At 40.5% G+C, this 12,269-nt stretch overlaps 1 pseudogene; it reads right to left on the reverse strand.

Moving 5' to 3' along the window:
- Positions 1 to 602: 602 nt before the first annotated feature.
- On the reverse strand, positions 603 to 1,159 carry LOC131837285 (immunoglobulin heavy variable 3-23-like; annotated as a pseudogene).
- Positions 1,160 to 12,269: the final 11,110 nt, after the last annotated feature.

Here is a 12,269-nt window from a genome sequence, read left to right on the forward strand (position 1 = left end):
TCTTTCTCAATCATCTTTAGGTGTAATGTTAGGTTGTTTATTTAAGATTCTTCTTTCTTGAGGTGCTCCTGTATGCTGTGTATTTCTGTCCTGGGACCACCTTTGCTGCAGAGAAGTTACAGGATGGTGATAAAGGTTTTTTACTCTTTTCTTCGATTTAATTTTCTTTTTTCAGTGGCGGTTTTATACTCGTGTGTGTGTGTGTGTGTGTGCACATGTGTGATATTCTGGCTCTGTTGGAGGTTCATGTGATCCACAGTGAGTGCCAATGAGATTCTTATAAAGGTTTTGTTGACATGCATCACGATATTTGTAATTTATTAGTACTTAAGGACAAGAGGAAGTAATGTAACTGATTTTTTTTTTTTTTTTGCATGTTAGTATATTTTTCTTCCTGTTTCAACTAAGTTTCTAAGTCAGGGAGTGAATAGGTAAGCACAGAATAATGTCAAGGAGGCTCCCCTGGTAAAATTGCTCTATGGAGAGGAAACCCCAAACCCTGACAGGAAACATGCCCTAGACTCCATGTGCACCTGCTCCTGGGACCAAAGACAGAATTGGTGAGGAGTGTGCACGCTCTGCTGGTCTTATACCTTTGTAGTCTAAGGTTTGTGTCTGGGATCACACTGATATCCCCTCACTGTGTCTGTTGCACAGTGATACACGGCCATGTCCTCGGTTCTCAGGCTGTTCATCTGCAGATACAGCGTGTTCTTGCTGTTGTCTCTGAAGATGGTGAATCGGTCCTTCACAGAGTCTGCATAGTATATGCTATTTCCATCACTCCTAATCCATGCAACCCACTGCAGCCCCTTCCCTGGAACCTGGTGGACCCAGCTCATGTGGTAGCTACTGAAGGTGGATCCAGAGGCCGCACAGGAGAGTCTCAGGGACCCCCCCAGGCTCCACCAGGTCTCCCCCAGGCTCCACCAGCTGCACCTCACACTGGACACCTGCAGACACAAGACATCCTAGTCAGGAATCCATCACAAACTGATGGTTTCTCACACTCATATCCACTCACATACTCAATGTCTTTTGTTCTACAGAAATTACCTTTTAAAAGAGCAACAAGGAAAACCCAGCCAAGCACAAAGTCCATGGTGAGTTCTGTGTTTTGACCAGTTTAGTGAATGTGGACACCTGGAAATCCCAGGGCTGGGGCTCCTCTCCCAGCTGCATGGTCTGGGCTGGGCTGTTTTATTCAGTGGAGGGAAGACCCTATTTGCATGTTCTCTGAGTATATAGTTAGCTCCAGACTCAGGTTCAATTCTTTACAAGTTAAAAACAAAAATTGGGGACGCCTGGGTGGCTCAGTGGGTTAGGCAGCTGTCTTTGGCTCAGGTCATGATCTTGGCGTCCTGAGATCGAGTCCCGCATCGGGCTCCTTGCTCCGCAGGGAGCCTGCTTCTCCCTCTGACTCTGCCTTCCATTCTGTCTGCCTGTGCTTGCTCTCACTCGCTCTCTCTCTGACAAATAAATAGATAAAATCTTTAAAAAAAAAAAAAGATTGCATTTTTTCTGGACCGCTTCGTTTAGATGGCACTTTGACAATATGTAGTATTCTTTTTTTGTTGTTGTTTGTTTAAAAAATGCATTTATTGGGAGCCTGGGTGGCTCAGTGGGTTAAGCCGCTGCCTTCGGCTCAGGTCATGATCTCGGGGTCCTGGGATCGAGTCCCGCATCGGGCTTTCTGCTCAGCAGGGAGCCTGCTTCCTCCTCTCTCTCTCTGCCTGCCTCTCTGCCTACTTGTGATCTCTCTCTGTCAAATAAATAAATAAATCTTTAAAAAAATTCATTTATTGGGTGCCTGGGCAGCTCAGTGGGTTAAAGCCTCTCCCTTTGGCTCAGGTCATGATCCCAGATACCTGGGATGGAGCCCCCCATCGGTATTTCTATTTGTCCAGGAGCCTGCATCACCACCCCCCTCTCTCTGCCTGCCTCTCTGACTACTTGTGATCTCTGTATGTCTAATAAATCCAATCTTTAAAAACTGCATTTTTTGGTAGAAAATATTGGAAAAGGACATCAATATTATAAATTCCCATTCATGTTAAGAATTCTATCAGAGCCAAGTTCAAATATACCTTTAATATATGAATGAATAAACTTTGTAAAAGTACTAGGATTATCAGTTTCCAAGCTTTCTCTTGTGTTCCATTGTCCTGTGTGTCTGTTTTTATGCCAGCACCATACTGTTTTGATGACAAGAGCTTTGTAATCTAAATTGGAGTGTGGTGACTCCAGGTGGCTTAGTTGCCTGTTTGCTTTCTTTCTTTCATTTTTAAATTTCTTTTATTTATTTTAAATGTCTTTTCAGTGTTCAGAATTCTCTGTTTATGTACCACGCCCAGTGGTCCATGCAATACGTGCCCCCCTTAGTACCCATCACCAGGCTTACCCAACCTCCCACTTCTCTCCCCTCCAAAACACTCAGTAGTCCCTCCGAGACCACAGTCTCTCATGGTTCATCTCCCCCTCCAATTTCTCCCAACTCCCTTCTCCTCTCCATCTCCCCATGTCCTCCGTGTTATTTCTTATACCCCACAAGTAAGTAAAACCATGTGATAACCATCTCTGCTTGACTTATTTCACTCAGCATAATCTCTTCCAATCCTGTCCATGTTGATACAAAAGTTGGGTATTCATCCTTTCTGATGGAGGCACAATTCTCCATGTACATATGGACCACATCTTCCTTATCCATTCCTCCATTGAAGGGCATCTGGGTTCTTTCCACAGTTTGGCAACCGTGGTCATTGTTGCTATGAACGTTGGGGTACAGATGTTCTTTCTCCTCACTTGATATGTATATTTGGGGTAAATGCCCGGGAGTGTAATTGCAGGGTCATAGGGAAACTCTATTTTTAATTTCTGTTTCTTATTAACATAAAATGTATTTTAGACCTAGGGGTACAGGTCTGCAAAACTATTTTTAGTTTCATAAAGAATCTCTACACTGTTTTCCAAAGTGGCTGCACCAACTTGCATTCCCACCAACAGTGTAAGAGGGTTCCCCTTTCTCCACATCTCCAACACTTGTTTACTATCTTGTTAATTTTGTCCACTTTAACTGGTGTTAAACTGGTGTTAACAGGTGTGAGGTAGTATCTCAATGTGGTTTTGATTTGAATCTCCCTAACTGCTAATGATGATGAACCTTTTTTCATGTGTCTGTTAGCCATTTGTATGTCTTTATTGGAGAAGCGTCTGTTCATGTCTTCTGCCCATTATTTTTTGACATCATTATCCATTTAGTGTGTGTTGAGTTTGAGGAGTTCTCTATAGATCTTGGACATCAATCCTTTGTCTAACGTCATTTGTGAATATGTTCTCCCATTCCATGCGTTCCCTCTTTGTTTTGTTGACTGTTTTCTCTGAAGTACAAAAGATTTTGAAATTGACAAAGGTTCCAAGAATTCATTTTCACTTTTGTTTCCTTTGCCTTTGGAGACATGTCTTGAAAGAAGTTGCAGTGGCTGATTTCGAAGAGGTTACCGCCTATGTTCTCTTCTAGAATTTTGGTAGATTCCTACCTCACATTGAAGCCTTTTATCCATTTTGAGTTTATCTTTGTGTACGGTATAAGAGAATAGCCAAGTTTCATTCTTCTACACATAGCTGTCCAGTTTTCCCAGCACCATTTATTGAAGGGACTGTTTCCCTTCCGCCCCCCTGGATATCTTTTCCTGGTCTGTTGAAGTTTATTTGATCATAGAGTTGCAGTTCCATTACTTGGCTCTCTATTCTGTTCCATTGGTCTATGTTTCTGTGTCTGTGCCAGTACCATGATGTCTTTGTGACAATAAGTTTGTAGTATATCTTGAAATCAGGAAACATGATGCCTCCAGGTTGGTTTTTCTTTTCAACATTTCCTTAGCAATTTAGGGTGTTGTCTGATTCCATACAAGTTTTGGGGATTTTTTGTTTCAGCACAAAGTAATGAAAAATGTTCCATGCTCATGGATTGGAAGAATAAACATTGTTAAAATATCTATACTGCCCGGAGCAATCTGTACATTCAGTGCCATCCCAATGAAAATTTAACCGGCATTTTTCAATACAAGGACTTTGAATGACACACTTGATCAGACTGATTTCTTATATTATGCTTTAAATTATTTTAATTTAAATTCAAATTATTTTAATTTAAATTCAGTTCAGTTAACACACAGGGCATTACTGGTTTCAGAAGTAGATTTAGTGATTCATTGGTTGCATATAACACCGAGTGCTCATTCCATCAAGTGCCCTCCTTAATGTCCATCAGCCAGTTACCCCATCCCACATAGACACCTCTAGTTTAAACACAAAATTTTTACTATACTTTCAGGATTTGGATTGGGGAATGTCCATCCTAGAATTATAGATTTATTTATTTATTTTCTCACAACATTATCTGCTTAAATTCTTTTTATTTTTTTGCTTAAATTATTTTTAAAAATATGTTCAATTAGCTACCAAATAGTTCATCATTAGGTTTTTTTACATCATTACTTTTTAATGTAGTGTTCAACAATTCATTATTTGTGTATAACGGCCACTACTCTTCCCAGCATGTGCCCTCCTTATCTCCCATCCCCAAGTTACCCCATCCCCTGAACCCACCCCTCAAAAACCATGTTTGTTTCACAGAGAAAGATATTGATCTCTGGATTTATTTATTTATTTATTTATTTATTTTTAAATTTTTATTTGTTTATTTGACAGAGATCACAAGTAGGCAGAGAGACAGACAGAGAGATAGAGGGAAGCAGACACCCCACTGAGCAGAGAGCAGGATGCAGGGCTCAATCCTGAGATTGAGATCATGAACTAAGCCAAAGGCAGAGGCTTAACCCAAGGAGCCACCCAGACACCCATCTGGTTTTATTGATTTGGGGCTTTTGCTTATCTTTTGATAAATCTAGACAGAGGTTTCTGAATTTTATTTTATTTTTTTCCAAAGAAATAGACCTTGGTTTTTTAAATCTGTCCGGTCATTTTTTTTTTTTTTTATAAACATATATTTTTATCCCCAGGGGTACAGGTCTGTGAATCACCAGGTTTACACACTTCACAACATTCACCAAAGCGCATACCCTCCCCAATGTCCATAATCCCACCCCCTTCTCCCAAACCCCCTCCCCCCAGCAACCCTCAGTTTGTATTGTGAGATTAAGAGTCACTTATGGTTTGTCTCCCTCCCAATCCCATCTTGTTTCATTGATTCTTCTCCTACCCACTTTAGCCCCCATGTTGCATCACCACTTCCTAATATCAGGGAGATCATATGATAGTTGTCTTTCTCTGCTTGACTTATTTCGCTAAGCATGATACACTCTGTTCCATCCATGTTGTCAAAAATGGCAAGATTTCATTTCTTTGATGGCTGCATAGTATTCCATTGTGTATATATACCACATCTTCTTGATCCATTCATCTGTTGATGGACATCTAAGTTCTTTCCACAGTTTGGCTATTGTGGACATTGCTGCTATAAACATTCGGGTGCACATAACCCTTTGGATCACTACGTTTGTATCTTAGGGTAAATACCAAATAGTGCAATTGCTGGGTCATAGGGCAGTTCTATTTTCAACATTTTGAGGAACCTCCATGCTGTTTTCCAGAGATGTTGCACCAGCTTGCATTCCCACCAACAGTGTAGGAGGGTTCCCCTTTCTCCGCATCCTCGCCAGCATCTGTTATTTCCTGACTTGTTGATTTTAGCCATTCTAATTGGTGTGAGGTGATATCTCATTGTGGTTTTGATTTGTATTTCCCTGATGCCGAGTGATATGGAGCACATTGTCATGTGTCTTCTGTCTTGCTGTTGGTATAGAGAAATGCAACTGACTTCTGTGCATTGATTTTATATCCTGACACTTTACTGAATTCCTGTATAGGTTCTAGCAGTTTTGTGTGGAGTCTTTTGGGTTTTCCACATATAGTATCATATCATCTGCGAAGAGTGATAATTTGATTTCTTCTTTGCAGATTTGGATGCCTTTAATTTCCTTTTGTTGCCTGATTGCTGAGGCTAGGACCTTTAGTACTATGTTGAATAGCAGTGGTGATAATGGACATCCCTGCCGTGTTCCTGACCTTAGCGGAAAAGCTTTCAGTTTTTCTCCATTGAGAATGATATTTGCAGTGGGTTTTTCATAGATGGCTTTGATGATATTGAGGTATGTGCCCTCTATCCCTACACTTTGAAGAGTTTTGATCAGGAAGGGATGTTGTACTTTGTCAAATGTTTTTTCAGCATCTATTGAGAGTATCATATGGTTCTTGCTCATTCTTTTATTGATGTGTTGTATCACATTGACTGATTTGCGGATGTTGAACGAACCTTGCAGCCCTGGAATAAATCCCACTTGGTCGTGGTGAATAATCCTTTTAATGTACTGTTGAATCCTATTGGCTAGTATTTTGGTGAGAATTTTCGCATCTGTGTTCATCAAGGATATTGGTCTATAGCTCTCTTTTTTGATGGGATCCTTGTCTGGTTTTGGGATCAAGGTGATGCTGGCCTCATAAAATGAGTTTGGAAGTTTTCCTTCCATTTCTATTTTTTGGAACAGTTTCAGGAGAATAGGAATTAGTTCTTCTTTAAATGTTTGGTAGAATTCCCTCGGGAAGCCGTCTGGCCCTGGGCTTTTGTTTGTTTGGAGATTTTTAATGACTGTTTCAATCTCCTTACTGGTTATGGGTCTGTTCAGGCTTTCTACCTCTTCCTGGTTCAGTTGTGGTAGTTTATATGTTTCTAGGAATGCATCCATTTCTTCCAGATTGTCAAATTTGTTGGCGTAGAGTTGCTCACAGTATGTTCTTATATTAGTTTGTATTTCTTTGGTGTTAGTTGTGATCTCTCCTCTTTCATTCATGATTTTATTTATTTGGGTCCTTTCTCTTTTCTTTTTGATAAGTCTGGACAGGGGTTTATCAATTTTATTAATTCTTTCAAAGAACCAGCTCCTAGTTTCGTTGATTTGCTCTATTGTCTTTTTGGTTTCTATTTCATTGATTTCTACTCTGATCTTTATGATTTCTCTTCTCCTGCTTGGCTTAGGGTTTCTTTCTTGTTCTCTCTCCAGCTCCTTTAGGTGTAGGGTTAGGTTGTGTACCTGAGACCTTTCTTGTTTCTTGAGAAAGGCTTGTACCGCTATATATTTTCCTCTCATGACTGCCTTTGTTGTGTCCCATAGATTTTGAACCGTTGTATTTTCATTATCATTTGTTTCCAGGATCTTTTTCAATTCTTCTTTAATCTCCCGGTTGACCCATTCATTCTTTAGAAGGATGCTGTTTCTTGACTCCGCCCCCCCCATTTTTTGGTTTTTATATTATTTATTTCTGCTCTAGTCTTTAGTATTTCCTTCCTTCTTCTGTATTTAGTCATTGTACTTTCTCTATTTGGGTTCTTTTCAAACTTCCTTTTGTGGTTGAGTTCTAGCTTTAAGCACTGTGGTCTTAAAATATGCAGGGAATGATCCCAATCTTTTGATACCGATTGAGTCCTGATTTAGGACCGAGGATGTGATCTATTCTGGAGAATGTTCCATGTGCACTAGAAAAGAATGTGTATTCTGTTGCTTTGGGATGAAATGTTCTGAATATATCTGTGATGTCCATCTGGTCCAGTGTGTCGTTTAAAGCCTTTATTTCCTTGCTGATCTTTTGTGTGGATGATCTGTCCATTTCAGTGAGGGGAGTGTTAAAGTCCCCTACTATTATTGTATTATTGTTGATGTGTTTCTTTGATTTTGTTATTAATTGGTTTATATAGTTGGCTGCTCCCACGTTGGAGGCATAGATATTTAAAATTGTTAAATCTTCTTGTTGGACAGACCCTTTGAGTATGATATAGTGTCCTTCCTCATCTCTTATTATAGTCTTTGGCTTAAAATCTAATTGATCTGATATAAGGATTGCCACTCCTGATTTCTTCTGATGTCCATTAGCATGGTAAATTCTTTTCCACCCCCTCACTTTAAATCTGGAGGTGTCTTCGGGTTTAAAATGAGTTTCTTGGAGGCAACATATAGATGGGTTTGGATTTTTTTATTCATTCTGATACCCTGTGTCTTTTTATTGGGGCATTTAGCCCATTCACATTCAGGGTAACTATTGAGAGATATGAATTTAGTGCCATTGTATTGCCTGTAAAGTGACTGTTACTGTATATGGTCTCTGTTCCTTTCTGATCTACCACTTGTAGGCTCTCTCTTTGCTTAAAGGACCGCTTTCAATATTTCAGAAAGTGGTTGTTTTTCTGTTTCCAGAATTGCTGTTCTTCTTTTCTTCGATCTGCCGATGGATTTTCAGGTATTGGCAATCTTTAGATAAACTATCTAGCTGATCTCCAGCTAGCTGAAGTAGTCTCAGCCTGCTACTTCTCCACCATCTTGACTCCGCCCCCCCATTTTTTTGGTTTTTATATTATTTATTTCTGCTCTAGTCTTTAGTATTTCCTTCCTTCTTCTGTATTTAGTCATTGTACTTTCTCTAGCTCCGTTAGATGTAATGTTAGGTAGTGTCTTTTAGATTTTTCTTGCTTCTTGAGGTCTTCTTGTATTCTGTGTATTTCTGTCTTAGGATCACCCTTGTTAATTAAGTAAAATTGATGAAGGTTTTATACTTTTGTTTGAGTTTGTATGGGTGACTGTGTTTAATGTTCAGTCTCCACATCCACAACATACCTGGTGTGGTTTCACTGCTTTCTGATGTTGTCACTAACACTGATGCTCTGAGATTTGTTTAAGACAGTGACACCCCCCTCAAAAGACCCTTTCTTCTTTTACTTTGGATTGTTGATGTCTCTGTGCCCTAATGTGCAGCATGCACTTCATGCTCCTTCTATCAAGTTTTCACATTGAGCTGGGTGAACTGTGATGCATACTGAGTGCCTCTGGGATTCCTGTAAAGCTCAGTTGATGAGCATCAGGATATTTGTGATTCATTGGTATTTAGGGACAGGAATAAACAACGTGAGTGACTCTGTATTTTGTGCATTTTAGTATAATTGATTTCCCATTAGAATAAATTTTCGAAGTCAGAGGGTGAAGAGTTAAGCGCAAAATCATGTGTGCAGAGAGGGCCCTGAGAGAAAGTGTTCTCTGGAGAGGAATCACCATATCCTGACAGGAAACTTGCCCATAACCACCATCTGCATCTTCTCCTGGGCCTAAAGACAGAATTGGTGAGGAGTGTGCACCGTCTGGTGGTCCCTATCCTCTCCTATAGTGAGTTTTCCGTCTGGGCTCACACTGATATCCCCTCACTCTGTCATTGCACAGTAATACATGGCTGTGTTCTTGGCTCTCAGGCTGTTCATCTACAGAAACAGTATATTTTTGCCATTGTCTCTGGAGATAGTGAATCGGCCCTTAACAGAGTCAGTGTAGCTTTTGCTACTTCCATCATAGCTAATCCATGTGACCCACTGTAACTCCTTCCCTGGAGCCTGGAGGTCTCAGCTCATGTGGTAACTCCTGAAGGTGAATCCAGAACCTGCACAGGAGAGTCTCAGGATCCCCACCACTTCACCAGGTCTCCCCCAGACTCCTCGAGTTACACCTCACACTTGACACCTGAGGACACAAGACATCTTGGTTAGGAAATTGTTGCAGACCTGTTTATCCCACTCATATTCACTCTCACACTCAAGGTCTTTTGTTCACCATGAATTACCTTTTAAAAAAGCAACAATGAAAACGTAGCCAAGCACCAACTCCATAGTGAGTTGTCTGTGTTGTTTTGATTATTTATTGGAACAGCTGGAAATCCTGGTGCTGGGATTCCTCTCCCAGCTACACAGTCAGGGCTGGGCTGTTTTAGTCAACAGTGGGAAGGCCCTATTTGTATGTTCTTTGAGTATATAACAAATTTTCAAGGTAGCATTCTCATGATGGCAGAGACCTAGAGCAGTTCTGAAGGTCCTGGGGGAGTGTGGTCACCATGATATCTTTGAGGTAACCGCACCCTTTTATTTTGTAATTTTGCTAGAGAAACTGCTTAAAACCCATTATCTTCCTTTTTTCACATATGCACCCCATCATCGTGATGTAGGTACCAATTTTACCAGTATTTTACAGGTGGGTATGTACGCTCTGCAGCACAGAATGGTTGTGTGAATTTCCAGGTGAGGACAGCAAGTGAAATTAAGCCCCAGTGTCTGTGTTTGTGCTCCTCACCATGGGATCTATTTGCTCCTTTATACCTCCTGCAGGACAGAGCTGGACATGAGATTTGCAGGCTTCATTAATTTCCAGAATTCCCAGTAGACTGATGTGTGGAGACCAGATCTTTCTGTCACAGAAACATAGAGACACTGAGAAGCTTTGACAGAGACTTATAGAACTGCTGAAGACACTGTGGGTTACCAACAACCACAAGGGGCATTTATGCCTGTTCTCTCTGTACACATCAATGGAAAACTTCAATAAAGATAAAAGAATGGAATTATTTGTTAAATAATTAACATCAGAACACCTGAGATCAGAAAGTATGCTGTTAATTAAAGACAATTCTTCATTTCTGAAATTGAGATCATTATCGCCCTCGCCCTGCAAGGACGACAAGACGCCCTGGTTTGGATGCATCTTCTCTCTCTTCTCTCTCTCTCTTTCTCTTTATTTCCGCAAGTCTACACACTTATATACGCTTACATGACCAATCAGCGAGCAGGGTACAGGAGGGAGCGAATCAGGCTGTGCACCTAAGCGAACAACTTCGCTAGCAACCAATGCTGTTTACTTCCTCTTAGGGCGCACCGCTTAGTCTCACGAGGCAATCCTAACCTGGCAACTAGCCAGGCGCCATCTTTTAATGGCGGAGTCTGCCCTGGCCAGGGGCCTGCCTCTGACAGATCATCGTACTTCTACATTCATATTTATTGCCATGATGATATCAATTATATTTATCCCAATTCTTCACCCTTGGCAAGTTTGATTATTGCCATTTTGATGGTTTAATCAAAACACGTAGGACTCTTCTCTATTTCCAGAGATTTACAAACTGTTTGCTGAATTTCTGTCTGGGAGAAGTTAACAGAACATTTAGCTAGAAACCCTAGAGAGGAGACCAGCCATCAAACAACCTCTTGTCCTGGATCTTGAGCTCCGTGGTTCTTGAGTCAGAGGGACTGTGAGTGCACCCTGTTGGTCTTAGTACAGCAGCAGGTGTCACAGACCCTTGCAGAGATACAGGGACTCCTCTTTTCCCTTCTCCATTTATCCAGCATGTGAGGAGTTATTCTCTCAGTGTAAGTACTACAGATTGTCCTGTTGAAATTACATGTTCTCATACTTACCTCCTTTACTTGAGCTCCTCACTCAGCTCCTTAGGCTACAACATCCAACTATATTTATTGTATTCAGAGGTGAACAGGAATTTTGGATCAATTCCCTGTGATCTATAAGGTGGCCGCACACTGTGAGGTCTTTCCCTTCTGTTGGTATAAATTTGTAGTTTCTATTGTATGGGAAACGTCTCCTGTCTCAGTAAGGGGAGGGTCAGCTGTTTTCCTTGGAGGATTCGTCCTAGAAACCACATCTCTTTATGTTTCCAATTATATTTGATGTGAATCACTAATGAAGTTGCCATTGTTCTGAGAATTGTGTTCAGCAGGTATTGAATTTTAGTCATTCAGGTAGGTATGAGGTGACATCTTGCCATGGTTTTGATTTGTACTTCCCTGATGATGACTTATGTTTAGCATCTTTTAATGTATCTGATAGTCATCTGGATGTCTTCTTTCAATAAGTGTTTACTCCTTTCTTCTGACCATTCCCTAACTGCATTTCTTGGGTATTGATTGTAGTAAAGTCTTTATAGATTATGGATATTAAACTTTATCAGATATGTATTTTGCAAATATCTTCCCACATTTATGACTCATATGTGGAATTTATGAAGGAAAACAGATGAACATGAGGGGAGTGGGAAAAGAAAAAAATTGTGGGAGGGAAACAACCACAAGTGACTCTTAGTAATAGAGAAAAAACACAGATTGATGGAGGGAGATGAGTGAGGATTGGAGAGATGGATGATGAGCATGAAAGAAGGCAACAGTTTTGATGAACACTAGGTGTTGTATATGAGGATGAATCAGTGTATTATACTCCAGTAACCAATATTACACTGTGTGGTAACTAATGAAACTTAAAGTAAAAATAATAAGAAAAAAGCAGCAGGTCATGGAATACATGTGTGGTGTCAGGCAGTGAGGACCAGGGGAACAACACATCATAAACATGCATCCTCAAGCTTGGGCTTGTTCCCTG

This window comes from Mustela lutreola, chromosome 7 (genome assembly GCF_030435805.1).
Source record: "Mustela lutreola isolate mMusLut2 chromosome 7, mMusLut2.pri, whole genome shotgun sequence".
Classification (NCBI taxonomy): Eukaryota; Metazoa; Chordata; class Mammalia; order Carnivora; family Mustelidae; genus Mustela; species Mustela lutreola.